The sequence below is a fragment of the Puma concolor genome, chromosome B3, assembly GCF_028749965.1.
Source record: "Puma concolor isolate L17-30 chromosome B3, mPumCon1.1.hap2, whole genome shotgun sequence".
Classification (NCBI taxonomy): domain Eukaryota; kingdom Metazoa; phylum Chordata; class Mammalia; order Carnivora; family Felidae; genus Puma; species Puma concolor.
The window spans coordinates 40274606-40294571 of NC_141672.1; the positions used below are offsets into that span (position 1 = coordinate 40274606).

Genomic DNA, 19966 nt, shown 5'->3' on the forward strand with positions numbered 1-19966 from the left:
AACCCAATTATAAGAAGAACATCATTGAAAATCACTCAATTATCACAATAGAAAGAAGTTAATTTTGGCTGTGCTGGAAGCTTCCATCAACCACTAGCATCCTTTTTCAGCACTGGAAAATTACAGTTTCTTTCCCTACTGTTTTAAAACTCACAGAGCCTTTGGGAATCAGCCTAAAGGGTCTGGCCACCAGCCAGTACCAGAGGGGCGGAGGCAGATCGCTAATGATATCACGGAACTTGGAGGCCAGTGAAGGAAGAGACGGTGTAAGGAGCTGGCCTCCTGAAGCTGGCCTTGGTTGTTCCTGGACAAGCTGTCCTAGACGCTGTCTCCAGTGTGCCTTTCTGACCAGACTGCCAGTCATGGGGTGTGAAATTTCTGGCCAGAAAGGGCAGAAAGCAGTGGGGAGGAGGAGGGGGAGGAAAGGGGATGAGAATCCATAAAATCATAGAGAAGTGAAGCACATATTTTCCTTACATTTTCAGAAAGTTTAAACCATACTTGACTTTGATACAGAAGTTATGGGTTGCCAAGGGACTAGAAGCTACTCAAACATCACCAGCCTCAACTGAAAAGAAGAATCAGGAACCCAAACATTTAAAAATTTTTGAGTGTGGCCTTCTAGAGGAAACCGCTGCAAGTTTACATTTCAGGAAAACCTGGCCTGCTGAAGTCTCTTCTGACTCACGCTTATGGGCTAGAGCTCTTGCTGGAAAGTGTTGACATTTCCTTGTAAAGCAACAAAATGCAGCGATAGGACCCAGGGCTTCTCAGAAATCCCCTTCAAGCTCTTCCCCTAAATCCTGAACCAATGGGGCCTGTCAGGGTGAGGCCAGTAGGAGTTTAGGACAAAGATTTAAGGAGGCCCTCACTCTCAGGGTTGCTTGAATGCATGGTCGGCCCCGAAAGTGAGGGCCTCCTTAAATCTGGCTCCCTGGACCCTTGCTTTGCTTACTTTCCTCCCAGCCCTGCCTTTCAAAGTCCCCACTCAGCGACCCCCATTCTAAATCCCTTGGTTTGGGATTAAGGTGTAAGATTTCTAAAAGCTCCTCAGATGATTCAGATGTGCAGCCAGGAAGGAGAGACACTGCTTTAAGTGAACAAGGGTTGGTGGAAAATACAAGGAATCCAACTAAAAGCCAGGAGTCAACCTTGAATTCATTTCTTCCTTGCATGTTAACTGGGGGGGGGGGGGGGGGGGGGGGGGTGGAAGGGGGAATTCTTATCAAATTCATTTTGGTTCAGTCTGTTCGCTATATTATAGGTCACAAAGGGTCCCATATCCAATTGCCAGATAAAACACAGGATGCCCAGGTGAATTTGAATTTCAGATAAACAACAAATGATTCCAAATCCGACTAGGCATCCTATATTTCTGTTGGCTAAATCTGGTGATCCTCATTTTGGATGACATGTTAAAGTATGTGGACTTGATTATGTAGGGCAGCATTTCCTAGTTTGTATTACAGAACAATGTTGTGGTGGATATAATGTGTATTATACTAAGAAAAAACCTCCATAGTCAGCTAAATTTGGCAAATATTGGGTTAAATAAAGTTAACCTGGGTTTTTTGGCTACAAAACTTCTTGGAGGCTTTAATATGTAAGTGGACATTGTACTCCTTGGAGTTGGAAAATTACAGTTTCCAAGTTTACATACCTGGGGACATCTTAATAACAAATGTTCCAGAAAACTTAAATGTAGAAAACACCACAGGGAGAGGTAGGGTGCTACTGAAGGGTTTTAAGCAGGCAAGTGACACAGACCAGTGATTGAGACAGATCATTCCACTTTTAGAAGTATCGATTTTCAGAAGGACATGACTGAAAGCAAAGAACTGAGATAGAAGGCTCTATTTGTTTGCTAGAGCCAACATAACAAAATACCACAGACTGAATGGCTTAAATGACAGAAATTTATTTTCTCACATTTCTGGAGGCTAAAGTCTAAGATCAAGATGTCAGCAGGGTTGGTTTCTTCTGAAGCCTGTCTTCTTGTCTTGTAGACGGCCATCTTCTCCCTCTGTCTTCATGTGGTCTTACCTCTGTGCCTTTTTGTGTCCTAATCTCCTCTTCTTGAAAGGACACCAGTCATATTGGATTAGGAAACACTTGGGACCTCATTTTACCTCAATTACCTCTTTGAAAGTTCTGTCTCCAAATATAGTAACATTCTGCAGATACTTGAGGCTAAGCCTTCAATGTGTGAATCTGGGTGGGAGAATACAATTCAGCCCACAACAGAAGCTATTACAATAATCCTAGTGGAAGATGACAAGGTTATTAGTTAAATTAATGGCAGTGGGAATGCAGAGAAGAGACTGGATCCTAGAAATATTGGAGACAGAACTGAAGAGACAGATGAATTGATTAGATGTGGTGAATGAGCAAAAATAAAGCATAGTTTCTAGCACATAACCACATTCAAATATATTTGTTTCCATCTCTACTCTTCCCTGAGTCTGGAATAGATCTTTCATGTAACAAAAATTTATACTCCTAGTGCAATGTTGGTGTGGGATTGAATTCATCTCAGAGACAGAGCATGAACAGCGCAGTTATTAAATATTTCCTCCTTACTTCCAAAAATGTACACTAGTTTTTGTATTGGGATGATTGACTAATCTCTGAATCATCTCTCCCCACCCCTGGAAAAAAGTATTGAGCGTTATGAGAACGCCTGGCCGTAACTCTGCCAGATTGGTTCTGACTCCAGTGAGTAGAGTTTGGGTGATCTCCATGGAGAACAAAGGCTTGGTGAGGAGCAATGTCTTAATAGACCTGGTTCCCCTGGAGGTTGTGGTCCTCTGGCCCTTTAAGACATATCGAAGACCAGCCATAGTTCCTACCTTCAATAATAACCCCTGAGAATTGAAATCCTGGTCAAATTTTGATAGTATGAAAAAAAAAATTAAATGTGTGGTTTACACAGATGAAGAAGTAGCCAAAAGACATTTTTGGTGGCAGCCTTCAGTTCTGCAGAATCTATAGAACAAATCAACTCTATAAAAAGAAACTCTTAGGATTGTTGGAGTGAGGGACTACAGATCCACAGGTCAATGTACCTTCTGAGTACCAGCCTCTAAGCTCTCCCTGGCCTCATTTGGTCCGGGCACCAAGAATATCAACAACTGGATGGCTATAGTATGAAGGGGGTGTCGTGGTAACACCCTGAAATTCTGACAGACCTACCACAAGCTGGGACCCATCTTTGCTGAGGCGTACAGAATTCTTGTTGATACAAGTGTTCTTTAAATTAAAAGCAATAAATTCCTTCTGGTTTAACTTAAAAAAAAAAAAAAAAGAAACAGTTGAGACAACTTGGATTCTTTTCCCTTTGTCTTCTGAGGATTGATGCATTTCTCAGGCTTTTGGCCTTTCTACCTATTAAATAAAAATGCTGGCAAAAGGGCAACCACTGCCTGTAATCTTCTTCTCTTTTGAGTCTTTAATCTTTCCACGGCTTCTTCCTTTCAGCCTACACTTGAAGTTTGCCTCATTCCAAAGATTTTCCCTTGACCAGTCATCTTGTAGCATTAATATTCTGCCTTGTTGTAGAGCTGGAGTCTTGCCCTGCGCTCCCTTATTCAAGTAATAGCTGCTTGAAAGGCAAGAAGGAGTTCCTCTGTGACTCTCCCTTGGCTCCTAGCACATACCTTGTTTATGGCAAATACTCATCCAGCTGTCCTGAATCTGATGTAGAGCCTCTACCACTACCTCCTATACTTGCAACACTCAGGAGTTCCTAGTTTGCTCCACTGCTGACATCTTTTCTCCTGAAACTTAATTCAAATTCATCCCACAACTATTTAAGTCCATTTTGTACTCCATTCATAGTACACTGTTTGAAAAAATGGTCAAAATCGTCCCCTTCCTTGTATCCGTGACCCTTTGCAATGTGGCTTTCCACTTCCTCCCATGAAAGGATAGTATCTATCTTCCTGCCCTTTGAATGTGGACTGACCATGTGACCTGCTTTGACCAGTAAATCACAGCAGAAATGACGCTGTGCCATTTCCAAGCCTAGCCCTTAAGAAGTTTGGTGAGTTTCTGTTCTCTCCCTTAGAATTCTCTCCAGCTACCATGTGAACAAGATTAAGCTATGTGAAAGACCACATAGCCAAATCAACTTTGTTGCCCCTGTTGGCTTTAGCTGACCATCAGTTATATCTCAGAAGCAGAACTCCTTAGCTGACCTGTGGCTGACCATGGATGCATTAAAGAACTCAGCAAAGACCAGAAGAGTGTACAGTTGATTACCCTAACCTGTTGATTTGCAGAGTCATGAGTTAAATAAATTGTTGCTGTTTTAAGCCACTAAGTTTTCCACAAAACTTAAATAGTTAACTACACACCGTCCAAAATGTTCAGATGTTTAAAGAGTGTAAGGAACTTCTAGTCAATCCATATGACTCCACAAATTTATGTATTTATATAATTTTGGTGCCCTAAACTCATAGTAATAAGAGATAGAATAGGAAATAAAAACTGGATAGCTGGCTCATGGACAAACATCTCAACAAACCAGAAACTTATAGTGCTGAGGAATAGGAATGAAAGCAAGGGGAGGTCACTGGGGAGTTTGGTCTCTGCAAAGTAAAGGGAATTTCACTTAAGGCAGGGGATAAAAGCCAGTTTACTGCTTGAAGCCGGGGGTTGGTGGGAGGTAGATAACACCCCCCAGTGTCGACAGTGCATGAAAGGAGGCTTAAAAATAACTGTCTAGTATGGGGTGTCTGGGTAGCTCAGGTCATGATCTCACAGTTCGTGGGTTCAAGCCCCACATTGGGCTCTGTGCTGACAGCTCAGAGCCGAGAGCCTGTTTAGGATTCTGTATCCCCCTCCCCCCACCCACCCCCAGCTCCTCTTCCACTCATGTTCTGTCTCTCTCTCTCTCTCTCTCTCTCTCTCAAAAACAAAAAACACTAAAAAAAAAATAATAATTGCCAAGTATTACCATCCAATCAGGCATTCTCCCCCTGCTTCATCTACTGACTTTGCTGAAACTAGAGGTCAGTTCTCAGTCCTCATTTTACTAAGCAGACTTGATCCTCTCAAATTTTCCTCTTTTCTGTGTGAGGATACAACACTTCCCTGGTTTCCCTTCTACTTCATTGGCCATTTTACTTGGTTTTGTTGTTAATGGTTCCCCTCTTCTTCCCAAACTTTTAATGTTGGAGAATGCTTAGATTCAGTCATTGGTCCTGTTCTGGATACATCGTCACTCCTTTGATGATCTCATCCGTGTTCATGGCCTTAAATATAATCTAGATCCTGACCACTTCCAATTTAAATTTCTAGCTCAGATCTCTCTTAAAACTCCAGGCCTATATATCCAAAAGGCTACTTAATGTCTTCATTGGATGTCTAACAGAAATCTCAAATTCAAATGAACGCCTGATTTTCCCCTGCCCTAATATCTCTGCTCTACCCTTAATCTACCTGATCTCAGGTAATAGCAACTCTGTCCTTCCGTTCCTGAGGCCCAAAATCTTGATATCACCATTCTCTCATATCTCTCAACAAACATCCCAGGAAATAGTGTTAAATCTACCTTCAATATTTATCTAAAATTTAACCATTTCTTATTTGGAGTCATGGCTTTTGGCAAACTGTGAGCCTGGGAAAGTGAGAGGGCCTAGACACAATCTATGAATGGAAAATAAGTAAATGCTGGCTAAGTGCCTAGATGTATAGTATCTCCAATTTCACCAAAAGATAGAAGCTTCACCTGTTTCTAAGCTCAGGTGAGGCAACTGCAAAACTATTTGGGGGAGGTGGGAAAATAAAAAAGTTAAAACCTTCCCAAATAAGATTTGGAAAGCCTGTAGACCAAAATTATAAATTCTACCAAAAAAAAAAGTCTAAAGTTAATGAAGTCAACAAATTACTTATCCTGAGTAAAATTATTTTATAGAATAGCCTGAAAATATTTTTTAAATGAGTATGTTTTAGAGTATCCAAAGAAATAAAATGAAGGACCAGCTTCCATTTTTTAAAAAAGAGCATGTTATGAAAAACTAATAGGCATAAATAAAATAACTTATGTAAATATGAAAAGCTATTTGAGGGGTGCGTGGGTGCCTCAGCTTGTTGGACATCTGACTCTTGATTTCAGCTCAGGTCATGATCTCATGGTTCATGGCATCAAGCCCCACATTGGGTTCTGAGCTGACAGTGCAGAGCCTGCTTGGGATTTTCTGTCTCCTTCTCTCTGCCCCTCCCCCTCTCTCCAACTCTCCCTCAAAATAAATAAACATTAAAAAAAAAAGAAAAAAGAGGCTATTTGAAATATTTGAACTAAAAATGTTAGTAATTTGAATTAAAAATTCAGTTGATAGGATAAGCTCTAGCCTGAACACAAATACATAGAGAATTAAAGAATTGCAAAATCATACTGAGGGATTTACCTGTACACAGCCAAAGATAGAAAAGATATGAAAAAAGACAAGGACCATAGTTTGAATAGCTACAACACATGGCAAATAGGAGTTCTCAAGAAGGAAAGCAATCCTTGGAGATGTAAATAGCAGAGGCTTTTCCATGATTGAAAAAAGAGAAGAGTCCTCACACGAAAGGAGCTGAGTGCTAAGATGAATAAAGAAAACTCATGCTTACCATGCTTACCAGACACATTGAATTAAGAATGCAGAGTGCTAACATTAAAGAGAAGAGGTTTGGGGAGCCTGGGTGGCTCAGTTGGTTAAGCATCCAACTTCAGCTCAGGTCACTATGTCATGGTTTATGAGTTTGAGCCCTGCATTGGGCTCTGTGCTGACAGCTCAGAACCTGGAGTGTGCTTTGGATTCTGTGTCTTCCTCTCTCTCTCTGCCCCTTCCCTACTCACACACTGTCTCTCTATCTCTCAAAAATAAATAAACATTAATAAAAAAAAAAGAAATCAGAAATTTCTGGAGAGGAAATATATTCTCTATAAAGGAGTAACAACTGCATTAACAGTAGATTTTTTACCAATAACAACACAAAAACTCCACTGAAAGAAATATTAAAGGATGTTATTCACTAAGAAGAAAAGTGAACCCAAGGCATGGAATATAAGAAATAATAATAAGACAGAAATTGATAACATTTATCAGTGAGTTTAATTAATTATTGACCATGAGGGCATGCATATTAACCATAACCATACTTTTGGATTTTAAAAAGGGTATAATTCAAGCTCAATACAGCAATAGTAAGATAGGGGGAAAGGAATACCATGTTTAATCTCTATTAGGCCTATGCCATAGTAAAAAGAAAAAAAAAGGATAGAAATAATGAATAACTTTAGCTTTTGTTTAAAAAGTTTATGGTTAGGGTAGCCTGTGTGGTTCAGTTGGTTGAGCATCTGACTCTTGATTTTGGCTCAGGTCATGATCCCAGGGTTGTGGGATCGAGCCCTATGTTGGGCTCTGTGCTGAGCATGGAGCCTGCTTGGGATTCTCTCTCTCTCTCTCTCTCTCTCCCTCTGCCCCTCGCCCCTGTGTGCATGTGCTCTCTTTCTAAGAATACAAAAAATAAAAAAGAATAAGTTTATGGTTATAAATATGTATTTTTTAAAAATTAAAGGGAACCACTGTAATCAATAAATAAATTTGTATCTAAACATTCTAAGTATATGAAAACTATTAATACAGTAGAAGGCAGAAAAGGAGAAGTTTACAAAGCAAAAAAAAATTATGGCAAGGTGAAAACCCAAAATAAGAAGGCAGTTCAAACATACCACAAAAAATATAAAGGGATCACATTTATCTAGTAAAAATGGTTATCAGAGTGGATTTTTTAAAAATCCAGCTGTATTCCTCTTTTAAGAGACATAAGTAAAACAAAACCAAAAGAGAAATTTTGAATAAAAAAGAATAAAAAAGAGGTACCATGTAATAATAATAAAAAGAAACCCAGTACAGTAATATCTTATTGGACAAAATAGATTTTAAGGTAAAGGCTCTATATAATATCAGATGAAATAATCCACCAAGATGTAGCATTCATGATCTATCCGCATCTAACAGCATAACTCTGAAAAATACAAAGCCAAGGCTGAAAGAAATAAAAGGAGGCATCAACAAATCTATAATCATAGTGTAGATTACTGAGATCAAGGAAAATGAAAACTTAGCAAGAATTTAAGAGGTTTGAACAACAAATCTACTAGATATATAGGAAAAAGTCCTTATATTCAACATTAGACCTAAATACATATTTACATAATCTTATCTCCAATTCAAGTCACAAAGGATAGCTCAACAAATGTACAAGGATATTATAGAGACCATATTCTCTGACTATAATGCAATTAAATTTGAAATCAGCAATGAAAAGTAATAAAAACAATAATGACACATGTCTATAAACTAGCAAAGCAACCTACTAAATAACTCATGAGTTAAAAAGGAATTCACAATGGAAATGATAAAATATTTAGAAGTAAATGACAATGAAAGTACCTCACCTGTGGAAGCTGGTCCAAAAAAAAAAAAAAAAATGCTGTTAATGGTATTTTGGGGACAACTGGCAAAATTTGAATAAGGTCTATATATTAGATAATAGCATTATATTAAATTTTCTGATTTTGATAATTATACTGTGGTGTGAGTGTCTTTATTCTTAAGAAATATTCACTGGGGCACCTGGGTGGCTCAGTTGGTAAAGCGTCTGACTTCAGCTCTGGTCATGATCTCACGGTTCGTGGGTTCGAGCCCTGAATCGGGCTCTGTGCTGACAGCTCGGAACCTGGAACCTGCTTTGGATTCAGTGTCTCCCTCTCTCTTTGCCCCTCCCCAGCTCTCACTCTGTCTCTCTCTGTCTCAAGAATAAATAAAACATCAAAAAAAATGTTTAAAGAAATATTCATTAAAATATTTAGGGATAAAGGCATATGAAACATTCTCAAATTGATCAGATGATGATGATGATGGTGATACCTAGAGAGAAATAACAAAAATGGTATACGGGAGTGAAGGGCAAACAATATTCTTTTACACTATTTTTAATAATTTTTTGTGTAAGTTGGAAGCTTGAACTTCAAAATAAAAAGTTTAAAAAAGAAAAAAAAACTAATGCAGTCAGAGTTAAAGTTAAATAGTTAGTAGTTAAACTATTTAAAACTCCAAATAGTTCTGTCTTTTAAGAAGGATAGTGATTTGCCAGAATGAATTTCCCTTCTGAAGATTCTCAGTTTCACTGATTGGATAAAACAAAAACCTGTTATGTGAGAAAACAGCATGTTCTGCAAATGAGCAAAGTAGCCCACAATGTCTGTTGTGTATGGAACAGCATCTCAGGGTTGTTGGCACCATTTGTTAGGAATTGCCTTGGGGATAAACACAGACTAGTGACTGAACAGTGATGTCACACAATTGTTTTAAATAAATGAACCAAAAACGCCATTTGTGCCACATTCCAACTAGGTCATAAAACTTTATTTAAGAAGTTTTGACCCCAGTATTTCTCGAAGCTATTCACAATACTTTGTTTTGACTCCTCTCTCCATGGGTCATGATTCAAAACAGTGCAACCCAATCTCCTTTAAAATGTTGCCTGTGAAATCTGGCTCTTAACTTCAGAAGAGCGCTAAAGTGTCAACACGTGGCTGAGAGATTGCTTCCAGACGCTCAACACTGTGTAGAAAGATCCAATGGTGGAGGATAAAAGCAGGAATATGGTGCAATGCTGTGCGATCACCAAGGAGTAAACGTGAGTGTGGAGGAAGGAGGAGAGAGAAGTGAGAACAGAGAAAAGATGGATGAGCAACGTGTGGTTTTGAGACGAGCTCTAAGGATAGGTTTGGGAAAATCTACCAGCCCCTACACGTCCACAAGGTCACTCAGTTGCCAGGTAAACCTTTTTGGTGAATAAGGAGAAAGTCCTAGACTGAGGGCTTTGGGAAGGTTGCATGGTGGAGAATCATTGCTAGAGATGATAGAGAAGAATACAGATGCCAGATGTGTGATGACACTGTTTTCTCAGTCAGTAGATTACGGTGGGCTTGATGGGCCAGGCCATGCGGATTGTTTGGGGACCTTACGCATTTTTGCAGCAGACTTACTTTGTAGTCCTCCTTTGGGACACCTCTCTCCTTGCCCCATCAGACCCACAGTCTTGGGCCTGCATTATTTCGCAAAGTCATAGTAACTCTTGGGTCAATGGTGCTCACAGCATAATGGCAGCCAGGAGGAGACTAGGAAATTATGCCACTTCTACAAGACAGCGCAGTTTAGGTTTTCAATGAATTCTTTACCTCTTTATTTTATGTCAAAGTCTATCTATTTTAATTAAAATTACTCCAGAAAATAGAGCATGGAACCAACGCTAGAAATGCACATTTTACTTCTAGCAAGTATAGAGGGTCAGGAACTACCTGAAATTTGCAAGCTGTGCCTAAGTATCATCATCTCATGGGAGATGGCTATGCTTCTGAGGGCTCCAGCCCTGGTCTCTCTTTCGCCTGACCAAATTCCTGTCACAGCTGTTTCCCACAGAAAACCTTTCTAGCCTGGATGGGTCAAGCGGAGAATTCCTAATCTACCAGGTAAGTGTGAATACCTTTTTTCTAAACTTTCCTTCCTGACAGCTATTAGCTGTGAAGGGAAAGAGAAGAAAAAATCTGACTATCTGAAAATAAATATTTCATAGGAGCAATCAGTGAAGGTTCTGGTGGAATTTGGGGGCCATAGAAAATAGCGCTGGAAGACAGCAATGTTCAAACTCTCCCTATTACCCCACATTTTATAAAGATGCCTCAAGTGCCAAATCATCACTGACATCATCACCACCACCATCATCATCATCATCATCTTCATTAAGTCCATCTCTACTCCTCCTGCCCATAAAGGGTTTCAATGGATGCTATTTGAAAACCTCCAACTTAAGAAAATGAGGCCCAGAGAAATTGAGAGCCATACTCCACGCATGCCAGCGGTGACAGTATTGGCACACAGCCCCTTTGCCCACAGAAACATTTACTCATTGTCTGGAAGTTACTGCATCATAAAAAAAAAAATAGATGGCAGAAACTCCAGTAATTTCCAGTGTAAGAAAGACACTGTCGGAGTCAGAACACACAAAAATGTGTCTTCAAGCCCTCCAAATATGGGCAGCCAGGCTAAAACTCTTTGCAGCATTTATATTATTAGCAAGCAGCAGACTATGTCTCCAGGAATTTGTATGACATCTCCTCCACCCCAACATGAGGTCCAGGCTATGGAGTCAGTGTAAGAAAGCAAACAAAACAGAGATGCAGGGTATGTGTATTCTTAGGAACTCTTGGATGCGTCCCACAATAGTGCTAGCCTTCTCCACTCTGGCCAGGACTTAAATTAGGCGTGCCATCACATCATTTGGCAAGGATTTTGTTCCTGTTTTTTTTTCCCAGGGAGAATAGGGAGAAAGGATAGGAAACACGACTTCACATAATAGCATGGCTATATTTATGCACTATTTTAAAACTTTGCACAGTTCACCCACATACTGCAAATTAAGTAAGTTTCACAGTAATTCTATGAGAGCGAAAGAGCTGCATTTTCCTTATTCCGCAAACAAGGAAAAGAACGAGAGGGCAGTCATATGGTTCGCCCAAGGCCACTCCATCGGTTGGTGACAGATGGGATGGGATGATCAGTCAGTGACTGAAGGAGGAACACTCCATTTTATTTTCCGGCAGACTCTAGACTGGATTCAGGCTCTGTCCTTCAGTGAACAGGTTGCAGGCTCAAACAGAGGGACTGTTCTAATTTGAGGAAACGGAACAGAGAAGAAATTTCAATGGCGCATGGATCAGAAGGGGGAAAAAGAAACAACCATAGACAGATGACAGGTATCACAGGATTCCCTCTGACCTGTGTGTTCTTCAAAATTGTTTTTTAGATCACTTATATTCAAATATAGACTTACCTTTGGTGAATAAGTAAGTTGTGGCACCACAGACTTGCGTACCCTTTGCTGGTCAAAACTACCCTTCCCCACAAAGAGTTTTAAATCAGTTTAACTGACCCCTGAAATAAGGCTGAAAAAACTTTTTAAATGAAGAGTGAACTTTGAAAGCAAAGATCTCTGGTAATGCCAAAGCAAGTCCCAGGAGTGAGAGGGCTAATTTGGCAGCTGTCAGGACAGATCAGTTCATGGAGTGAGAAATGGGTTGAAGGGAGGAGGCTCTGTCTACAAGGACAAAGCTGGGCATGTAGGTCCAATTTTTCAAGCTGCTTCTCTTCCTGAGGGAGCCACCCATAAACCCCCACATGCCTTGCCACCTCATCTGATAGAAGTAGAATGCTACCTCTGGCACAGAGTCATTTCTAATTTCAATGGCATTACTGGGGCCTGAAACATCCATGGTCAGAAGTCCTGAAATAACATAGGTTTTTCAGCGGCTTGTCTGAGCACTCCTGGAATTCCTTTAAAATGCAGCAGGATGAGTAACTCTGGGCTCATTTCTGCAGAGAGGGCTGGGGAAAGGCCCAGATGCACAATGCCAACAGTGCAAAATTTGTAAAGCAAATCTAGTTAACAAGCTGTTACTTTTCAGACCAAAACCTGTTGAGAATTAAGACGTCTTTCCGGAAACCCAGGGATTATTATTCATTTGCCTGTTTCACCTGTGCCAGTAGCTTCAGGAAATAGCAAGGTGGGACAGCCCACAAGAAAGCTAGCATCAACCACAAAGGATGTTCACGGCTCAGGCAGAACCAAACCTGGTTAAAAAGGCTTTTCAACTCAGGAATCGCTTCCCACTCCAAGAGAGTTTCTGATCATCCCAGAAGGTGATCTTGGGAACTTCAGCACCTTTGAATAAATATGAATACCAAAGAACAAATCCAAATATTCTTGGGAAGACAAGTTATTTCTTTTTCTTTCTCAGGGGCCAGTGTTAAAAGCCCCTGACAACATTCCTGGGGAGCACATGTGCCTCTTGTTCAGGGAACTGGAGCATTGGACCAGGGGACAGGGAACCATTGGATCAGGGAACATTGACCTTGGGCTAATCATTTAATTTGGGATTGGTAATTCATAGTCAAAGCCATGATTACTGTGATCTAACAGAAGTAAGCCTGCCCAGGCATGGGGACCCAAGGGTTATAATTTTAAGGATTTATTCTTTGGGAGTGGAGGCAAAATGATGATGGAAATAGAGCAGCCCAGATTTGAATGCCTTATCCGTGAGTTTTATTAGGGCTCCTATGCCTTTCAACAAGCCTTGAGGGCTTTCTAGTGGGTCTGGAGAGGCATAACCCTTGTTAGCTCACAGGTATAGAGGCAGGACTTGGGTGGTTCATCAGCCCACACAAGGGATACTTGGAAGACATCGAGAAACGATATTTTTGCTCACCGTTGTCTCACCAGAGCAATCTTCTGGAAAACTTAAATTTAATGTTCTTATCCCCTATTCAAAATGGCTTTCCATTATTCTAAAATAAAAGCCAAACTCCTCAATACTGATTACACATCCCCGTGTGATCCAGTCCCTCCCTACCTCTCCAGACCCTTGCTTTCCTCCTTCCCTTTAATCCAGCCTCAAGGACTAGATTTCGTTTCCTCCAATAACCAAGCTCTTTCTATCTAGAGCACTCACTTACCCTTCTTTACGTTTTAATATCTACTTTTCTTTCAGTGTGCAGCTCAAATATCACTTCTTCTGAGAAGCCCTCCTTGAATCTTCCTGTATTAGATCAGATAAAACCTCTCATACTGCTCTTGTAGAACATCCTATTCCTTTCTTTTAGGACCTTTATCACAGTTGATAATTACATACTTACTTGTTTACTTAGTGGATTAATTCCAGACTTTCCCACTAGATGATAAGCAGTATCTACTTGCCATTGTATCTCTAATGCCTACCAAACTGGCACAGAGCAGACACAAGATCCAATGATCTCACTAGGATGAAGGTGATGTGAATGGAAGATGGCAACCTTACTCTAGAAATCCAGAACACTGCTATGATCCACACCTGCAGGCCTTACTGGGCAATGGAGCACCTATGAATAAAACAAATTCATTCTTTTCTGTTGTTTTGGCTGTTGGCAACACTGGGGGAATTTGAGAAGAGCTGAAATCCCAAACTTCTTCGTTGACTTTCTTTAGACATAAACCCAGCTGGAACACATTCTACCACCTGCCCTGTCTCTGGGGGAGCACACAGGGCAAAGTGAGGGAGTCTGTGTGGAGGCACTCTAGCCTGACTGTGGGATCCAATATAGCACATACTTTAAAATATGCTGACATGGAGTTATAGCTCTTCAAAGCACTGGAGGCAAAACCCCTTGTTTTTAAAACAAAGCATTCATACAGAGCCAAGAATGTCCCTGAGTCAACAGTCCTAACCCTTTCTCAGTCTGCGTATGAGGCCCTGGGTCTCAGATGGATGAACCAAGGACCTGCCACTTAGAGACTACTGTCTGCTAACCCCAAGTGACATTGGTCGAGCCTAGACTGTGTATAGTAGGAGCCTGGGAGATAACAGGAGATGAAGAACATAGAAGGCTGCTGATGTAGCTGTGTAGACAGCTAAGAACAGAACAATTAGAGAATAATTCCAAGGTTACACAAAAGTAAAAGTGTGATGGGATGGTACAGACCCTCCTCCTGAGCGAATTTCCTTTGCTTTAAGGATGAGATCCCTACGAATGAGGTCATTCAGGAAGTCTTCTTGGAGGAGGTCAGTTTGAGCTTTAAGGGAAAAAAATGGATTGGCAAAGAGAGCAGAACTGGACCTACAGTAACCATGCTGCCTGGGGCTGAGAGTCTGTGTGAGCGCTGTCATCACATGGGATGCCTCTCCTCAACCATTTGGAGAAAAAGTAAATCCCTTTGTAACATCTAGGCGATGTGGGTGAAGATTTGTCCTGCTTTTCAAGTTAGGATATTATGTAGTCCCAGTGGCTCTCTGATTCTCTCATGAATCCAGGATTCCAGGTAACATTCACTTTGTTTCACCAGCTGAATCAGGCCCCCACTCCCAGAAGAACTGAAAACTATCTTATAACTTGGACTGAGCACTTTTGCTTCCTGTTTGTTATCTTTCCTGTTGTCTGAATCATTCTCCAAGGAAACACTGAAATCCTCCTGAATTTTAATCAGCTGTGTCCACTTAGCTTCTGTTCACCTAGGCAAAGGGGCAAGAATAAAGGCACAAGGCATACCGCAACAGCAATTACTTTCCACGAGGAGTCAGAGATTGGAAGTGAAGCTAAAAGCATCTCTTTTAAGGCAAGCCATTTCCCCCAGGGAGTTTGCAGCTTGGAGCAAAGGCAGGACAATAAAAGATCAAGGATGTCTTTCTAAGACTGCAAACAGAGCAGCTGACACATTCAAGTTGGTCTGCTTTTGACCTCTTTAAATGCCAGGACAGCAGCAAAGTGCCCACATCACATCTGTTATAAGCTGGCCACCCATCTTTTTTATTTTAAACCACAAACTCCGAGTGTTTGTAGAGAACAGGCAGGGAAGGACAGCCTGGGAGATCAGGCCCCTGTTTCAGCTGGTGTCACTCAAGCCTGTCTTCCCCAGAGTAGTTTTCTGTACTTCCGTCTTTCCCCTGTCTGTCCCACTCTGGAAGTCTGTCCCTCTCCCTGCTCTTACCTCTAATGGTTTCGGCACCTTCATTTTCAAATGCTAATGAAAATCGTGCTAGGCTGGGCAAATGAACAACTCCAGGGTAATCTTTCTCCCATTGTCTCTCCTGTAGTTGGTAGTTAGACCTTGGAACTGATTCCAGCAGCACTGAGGTCACAGCTACTGCTAAAGCTAAATCCCAGTTCAACTTTGTTTAGGAGGTGGTCCTTTGTCATTTTCATCTCCAGATAGAACCTCTGGAAACCTCTGTTTTCCCAGAGGTAAAATAATAAAAAAAGAAGTAGCCCAAGGTGAGTGCACACAGTTGGATGAGGTCTCTTGTTGAGGGCAGAAGGTGTCTGTGAGTGCTGGGTCCTCCTTGTGAGCACGGTCATCATGTCCTGCAAACAGAGCTTAGTGAAGTTACATCCACCTGTTGTGGTTTTCCCAAGAGGGAGAAAGAAATGACTGGGACTCTACTAACGACCATTAGCAGCACACTTTGGGTTGGGTCTCTCAAACTTTAACAGGCATACAGATCCTCCTGACTTTAAAATGCAGATCTCCTTTCAGTCTGGTCTCAGACAGAGCCTGCATTTCTACCAGGCACCTTGGTGATGTTGAGGCCACTGATCCCATGCACATTTTGAGTAGCAAGGGGTTGGGTTTTTGTTTACTGCCTTCCTACCCTCAGCTGGACTATGTCATTTTATCAAAACAATATAGTAGGAGTGATACCCAATTATTAGCCTCCTGAATCATCCATTGTTAGAGCTATTTCTTGCAGCTACATTAAAAAAGCCCCTCCCGGTAGTTCCCCATTGCACAAGAAGCCCATTTGTAACAAGACACTTCAGGCAAGCAAGCCACTATGCAAAACATTTTTGGCTCTTTCTGCTGCCTGACAGGTGGCTGCTGGTTGATGTTGGAATAGGAAGTTTTATATGATAGCGTTGACGGTGCTGATTCTGAAGGGGGTGAGGAGTACTTTGCTGTGGCAGCTTTAGCTCCCACTCAATGCCCGCTCCCACCCCCCCAGGCTTATGGGAAAGATGAGGTGGAAGCTGGGAGAGAAGCATCGGGCCATGCTCTGCAGACTGGGGGATATTATTTTTCACTTTCTCTGCTACAGGGCTTCCCACGCCTTTTATAAATATAGGACAATTTCCTTCTTGAGAGTGCCCAAGAGTGGGGGATGGTGAGGAGGATGGTTGAACTGGGAAAGTAGGGAAAAGGTGGTGCTCACATGTATGAAGATTAGAAGGTGGCAGAAAGCTCCAGAGGGCTCATTCCAGGCCAGTCCCATCACTTGCAAGAAGAGGAGTTGGACTAGACTAGAGATATTAAGTCTGGGGGCAGGCGGGGGCGCCTGGGTGGCGCAGTCAGTTAAGCGTCCGACTTCAGCCAGGTCACGATCTCGCGGTCCGTGAGTTCGAGCCCCGCGTCGGGCTCTGGGCTGATGGCTCAGAGCCTGGAGCCTGTTTCCGATTCTGGAGCCTGTTTCCGATTCTGTGTCTCCCTCTCTCTCTGCCCCTCCCCCGTTCATGCTCTGTCTCTCTCTGTCCCAAAAATAAATAAACGTTGAAAAAAAAAAAATAAGTCTGGGGGCAGGGGTTTAAATTAGCAACTCCAGTCCATAGATTTCAACTGATTCTCAGAAGGTCCCTGATTCACAAAAGGTTAATAATCAGCACCAACCAGGATCATTTCCTAGCCCCTCCCAGAATGGATATTTAGAGTGCTAGGCTTCAAGAAATGGCAGACATCAAGCTCAGGTCGTGGGATTCAGAGGGCCAAGACAGCCACTTAGAATCATTTTCTAGCAGAGGGGAAAGGGGCTCAGCTGTCGGCAACCCCATTTTACAGAGGGAAAGCTGAGGTACAGTCAACTCAAGTGACTCTCCTAAACCACGGGGTCAGAAGATAAGTCTGGCTTAGAATCCAGGCCTGGCACAGGGAACACTGGTCTGCACTGGCCGAAAAGCCCCTTCAATCAGGCCGTCGCCTTCAGGCCGTCGCCTGGGAAGGGCAAGACATTTGTGGCCACAGCGCCAGGAGCCCCGCTGGTTATTTCTAGCTTGCTGAATGTCAAAAATCCAGGCCGCTTCTCACAGCAGCCTCCACTTGTCAGACCAAATCAAGGCATCCACGCGTCAAGCAGGCGAATCAGCTGCCTCCAGCACTGGCCTCGCTGGGCCCGCCCAGCGCGGTGCACCTGACCTTGTCCGGATGCAGCCGGCCAGCGAGCCCCGCCCCCGCGCCCAGGGCGACTGCACCCACCTGCAGCCCCCGCGGTTTCTCCGTGTGGAGCCCGCTTGGCAGCCTGCCTTGGCCGACTGTGACCACAACAGACAGCCTCCCACGGCCTTTGACCCTAGAGAGGGATTGGGTAGAACCCTCTGCCTGCTCACTGTTCCGGTTTGGAATTTCCCACCTTCACTTGCTTTTCTTCTCAACACACTTCTCACCCTGCAGCCCAGTTCCTTTTTAGGTCCAAATCAGCAAGCTTGTTTGTGTCTGCAGAATCCTGTTTCACAGCAATTGCAAGGCAACACTAGTCCTGAGTGTCTGCTGTTAGTTTCTTGTCCCAACTTCTCTTCATTGAATATTGGAGCAACTGCTGGCTAGGCTTTGGATACAGCAGACTGACCTTGACCCTCAGGGAGCCCACAATCTTCTGGGGGAAGAGAAGGTGATGTTTTAAGCTGTGATTTGATGGTTGCTATGGAGTTTCCTAGAGGAAATGGGGGTTGGGGGCAAGGACCATTGCAGGCAGAGAGAACACCGCAAGGTGTAAGGCCTGAAAGAAGGCAGAGGGGCCACCCAGGTAAAGAGCAATTAGCATGTGATGAGTTGGGAAAAAGCCAGAAAGGGACTTGTGAGCCAGAGAAAGGAATGTAGACTTTATCCTGACAATTCAGGGCTTTGGAGGGGGGTTTACCATTTGGTTTGGTTTTGGTTTTTTGTTTGTATGGTTTGCCTTGGAGGGTTTTTAACAAAGAAGTGACCAATCAGATTTGATTTATAGGTGGGCCTGGAGGCCCTGTAAGTCCCAATACAGGGTCAGTAGCAGCATTTTCAAGGGCAGGGGCTATGTTCTCCCACTTGGGGCTCAAATTGGGGCTCCTACTTGGGGTGATTTCTTCACCCCTTCCCTGATGCTTTTTTCCTACACCCACCCCCACTGTGACTGGTTTGTTCTTTGGCGTCCTACTGGCCCTTCCTAAACTTTAGTCAAGATACTAGGTTGACAGTATTCCCAATCTACCACCCTGTTTTCAATCATTTATTTACTCATCTCACTTATAAGAAGTTGCTATATGCCAGGTGTTGTGCCAATCACTGGGGGGTGCGGAAGGGAAGACTCACATGTTTCCTGATCTCAAAGAGCTCAGAATTTGTCCAGTAGTTCCTCCACTTGCCCATGCACCAGAATCCTCTGTAAAGTTCTGAAAAATACAGCTGATTGAGGGGCGCCTGGGTGGCGCAGTCGGTTAGGCGTCCGACTTCAGCCAGGTCATGATCTCGCGGTCCATGAGTTCGAGCCCCGTGTCGGGCTCTGGGCTGATGGCTCGGAGCCTGGAGCCTGTTTCCGATTCTGTGTCTCCCTCTCTCTCTGCCCCTCCCCCATTCATGCTCTGTCTCTCTCTGTCCCAAAAATAAATAAACGTTGAAAAAAAAATTAAAAAAAAAAAAGAAAAATACAGCTGATTGAATATCACTGGACTGACTAAATTGGAATCTTTGGGGGTAGGTTCCATGGAGCCATATTATTAAAACTCCCCTCCAGGTAATTCTGCTGAGCAGTTAGAACTACTGATCTTGGGAGGGATTTCTCTGATGGCTGTTTGTCTACATGGTCGATGGGGAGAACAAACCCAGAGTCTGGCTCCTAGTCATAAGATAGTCAGAAATCACTAGAAAGGAAGACAGGGGCAAGCTCAGTCCACTGACCTGTAAGCCTGGGACCTGCTGATATACCTGCAGAGAAGCAGGAGGGGTAGCGGTGGTGGGTAAATGGAAGGGCGGGGTAGAATGTATTTGGATGGTAGGGTGGCTGTGCCTGCCTAGAGTGGACAGCGCCTCTTCCTCAACCTAAATTGTATAAATTGTCCAGTTAGAAAGCAGGAGACCAGCTTTCTGGCTTGTTGACACAAAGACTCCTTTTCAGCACCACCTTGATTGTCATGGTCAAGACCTAGGGATGTTCACACTGGCCAGTTTCAAATGGTGACTGTGATGAGTAACTAACAAATCAGCAAGCATGTTATACACGACCCACAAATCTCTACCAGTTATGTCTGAGTACTGGGGCAAACTAAAGCAAAGGGAGTCTGTTAGCTCACTGTTCCCAGAAGTAGACCCCATAAGTATAACCATCCTCCGGGGGATTCCAGGAAGGTGCTATCCTGTCCAA

The 19966-nt window shown here is 42.8% G+C and overlaps 1 long non-coding RNA gene across 2 annotated transcripts in view; it reads left to right on the forward strand.

Annotated features, from left to right (window-relative positions):
• The first annotated feature begins 17358 nt into the window (after positions 1-17358).
• Positions 17359-19966, forward strand: part of LOC147579922 (uncharacterized) — a 79804-nt gene continuing 77196 nt past the window's right edge. For both annotated transcript variants that reach the window (XR_015252324.1, XR_015252325.1), the window contains exon 1: positions 17359-18241. This is a non-coding gene — a long non-coding RNA (uncharacterized LOC147579922). The remainder of the gene's footprint in view (positions 18242-19966) is intronic.